Raw genomic sequence first — 3,333 nt, 5'->3', positions numbered from 1 at the left:
CCGCCCTCAGCAGCTTTCCTGGGAAACCAATGAAAGAGGAGCGGGGAGAACGCTGGGCTCTGGGAACTGGCATAGTTGGCCGGCATTTCTGCGGTTGTTCATACCGTGCCTCCAAGCGCGTGCGCAGACCAGCTCCAGTTCTGGGCGCCTCTGCCGGAAGCGGGAGGCTGGCGGCCCATGAGGACGGCAGCTGCTTCCACTCACAGTCCCCACGGGTGACCTCACAAAGCACACTTCCTGTGCCTGCCCACTGCTCTCAGGGGCAGTGTGGACAACCCCTCAGTGTATAGGCTCGAGAGAATCAGAAAGAGGTCCACTGCTGAGCAGCACTGTTGGGAACTTAGCGTAAGCAAAGTGCTTAGCCTGGGGTCCTTGGACGCCCCACCCAATGGCAACCATGACCACAGAAAGCCAACAGTCTCGGGATTAGTGAATATTCTGAGCTCAGACTATGAATCCACTGACCTAGGTGTTTAAGGAATATGAAGATATAAATGGAGTGAGCCCTTCCTTCAAAGCGCTCACAGCCTGGTTAGGAAGCTAGGACTCAGAGCCTAAGTCCCCAGCTAGGTGAAACTGTGCCGGATACCGTGTTCATACCCTGCGTTCATACTTGGTGAAGAAGGTGCTAGCAGAATTGACTAGCTTCAGGTGGAAGCTGAGTCCTGAGACTCTCAGGGGCAGGTTCCTTCAAAAAGGTGCGACCTTTTCGGAGTAAAGTTGTACATCTGACAGGTTTTTAAAATTTCTGATTTTTTATCTCTTTGAAACAGGCCTCAACCATATGTTCCCAAGCCCCTGGGTTGGTGACTGGCAGGAGGAGAGAAGCCACTCCACCAAGCTGAAACAGCACCTGTCCCTCACGGTGGAGAGCCGAGGCAGCCCAGCAACCAGTCAATTTTTGCAGGACCAGAAGCACCATCAGAGGCCCTGCTTGCTGATTCATTTCCATACCTCGTTGATCTCCACCCACAGAACAATATGTAGAAGCATTTTCAAACAGTTCACACCAAATGCCCTCACTAACATTCCAAAGCAGCTACAGAGGAAATTAATAGTTTCCTTCAGAGATTTTTATTTATACAAATGCAAAAACTCCTATTTATACCTTCCCAGATTTGTAGACCTCCTCTTGCTGTTGTTTTTTCCTCCTGTTGCTTGGAGTAAAGAAGTGGGAATGATGCAAAAATGAAACCACTTTAGTAATACAGGAGAGTGACCGTTTGGTGACAAATTGTGGACTATGGTGAGTACATGCATGGAGTCAGGAGACACAGAACAGCCAGTGACCCTGTAGTGCAAACATGATCGAGTCCCATACACAGCTTTCCCATCTATAAACCTTTGAATGCCTTCCCATTGCTCTAGGAAAAAGACCAAATTCTTAATGGGGCTTGCCTTTCTCTCTCTGGTGCTTCTCTAGCCTCATTTTGCAGCCAGTTTGCCCCCTCTACAGTCACGCCCCCTTTGTCTTTCAGTTCCATGACTGTATCATGTTCCCTCCAGTCTCAGCACCTTTACGTGCAAGCATTCCTCCTGCCTAGAATATTGTTCCTGCTCAGCCCTTCATCTAGTTTAACCCCTAACACTCTTCAACCCCCAACACGAGTATCATTGGCTCAAAGCAACAGTCTGGGTCTTTCTGTCTCCCTGCCATTCTCTTCTAGTCTCATTACTCCCCTCTTTATTCATGTGCTGAATGAGGCTAACACCTCTCCTGTCGCTCTCTAGATTTTCTGCAAATATTAAGTGAGGTATCTATGGGATGGCAGATGCAGAATGTATGTCTATTCCAGCTTTCTAGTGTACCTTCCTGTACTGAAGAGACTAGCAAGCTAAAACCTAGTTTCCATACTCCCTTGCAACTACGTCTCCTAGGTGATTTGGGTTCTACCAATCAAATATCCTTGAACAGGGCTGAAATGTAGATAGCTGAGAAGGGAGAGGGGCAGGGATGAAGTATGCATTCTGCTAGTATAGATCAGAGCTGCAGTCACATGGCTATGGAGCCAACAGCACTGATCTCCAACTCAAAACATAGGTAATGCATTCTTGGACCCAACATTTCTGGCAGTGGCTTCCTGATTGTGGCAGAGGCAGATGCTGACATGGCAGGCCAGTTCTGGAACACAGCTGTGGGAATCATCCTGGAGGCCCATGCAGAAGCCTGCTCCTCCAGCCCTTCCAGCCATGTTGTAAGTACCTAATTCCTTATATCAGTCCTTTTCTGCTCAAACTACTTAAGTGATCTCCATTATCTGCACTTAACACTGCCCAGTAAGTATGAGAAAGCGCTTCTAGAACTACAAACTGCTATGGAAATGTGACTTATGGTTACTCATCAAGGGCCCAGAGCTTCCAGCCAAGGAGGGGCCATGAAAAGCATCATCAGTCATGGAGTTTCAGGAAGAGCAGACAAGTGGCCACACTCTTAAGAACAGTCTCGCCAGAGTCAACAGCTTTTTTGTTTGTTTGTTTGCTTGTTTGTTTCTTTGTTGAGACAGAGTCTCACTGTCACCAGGCTGCAGTGCAGTGGTGTGATCTCAGGTCACTGCAGCCTCCACCTCCCAGGTTCAAGCAATTCTCCTGCCTCAGCCTCCCGAATAGCTGGGACTACAGGTGTGTGCCACCACACCTGCCTAATTTTTTTGTATTTTTAGTAGAGACAGGGTTTCACCATGCTGGCTAGGATGGTCTTGATCTCCTGACCTCATTATCCGCCCACCTCAGCCTCCAAACTGCTGAGATTACAGGCGTGAGCCACTGCTCCCAGCCAACAGACATTTTTAAAAGAAAAGCTTTTGATAAATTAAATTTAACAGAGTTTTTGGAAGCAAAGAATGATCCATGAATTGGGCAGCACTCAACTAGAAGAGATTCAGAGAACTTCACTCTGCACTGTGGGCAGTATCTATAAACAGAACAGGAAGTAAAGGACAGAAAGAGCTTTATTGGTTACATCTCAGCATTAGTCTTGTTTGGACATGGTCTGATCAATCAGCTTCCTGTGATTGGCTAAAGCATGGCTGCTTGTGATTGGCTGAGACTCCACTGTTATGCTCATATTAGATTTCCAATTTGTTTACTTACTAAACTAGGTTGCAGTTTGTTAATTAGAGACTCAAAGTACAGACTTAGCCTCAAGCCAATAGCCTCCTGCTTATTTCATTTAATACTATTTTAATCCAGAATCTGCACTTGAAAACATGTGTCTCGGTATCATTTTAGAATGCAGCTCGCCTTCTATATCCTTGGTTTTCCCTACTTGGAAAACACACACAGCCTGGAGTTTGCCATCTGTGGCATTTGAGGAGGGTTTTCTAGAGTTAAGCA

The 3,333-nt window shown here is 46.9% G+C and overlaps 1 long non-coding RNA gene across 1 annotated transcript; it reads left to right on the top strand.

Annotated features, from left to right (window-relative positions):
• The first annotated feature begins 248 nt into the window (after positions 1-248).
• Positions 249-2,063, top strand: LOC129488052 (uncharacterized). The gene is made up of 3 exons (XR_008659570.1): positions 249-345; positions 774-1,246; positions 2,042-2,063. It is a non-coding gene; the product is annotated as an uncharacterized lncRNA (long non-coding RNA).
• The last annotated feature ends 1,270 nt before the right edge of the window (positions 2,064-3,333 follow it).

Source organism: Symphalangus syndactylus, chromosome 8 (assembly GCF_028878055.3).
Source record: "Symphalangus syndactylus isolate Jambi chromosome 8, NHGRI_mSymSyn1-v2.1_pri, whole genome shotgun sequence".
Lineage (NCBI taxonomy): Eukaryota > Metazoa > Chordata > Mammalia > Primates > Hylobatidae > Symphalangus > Symphalangus syndactylus.
Note: the sequence above shows the minus strand (reverse complement) of the source record. Positions and strands in the feature narration are given on the sequence as shown.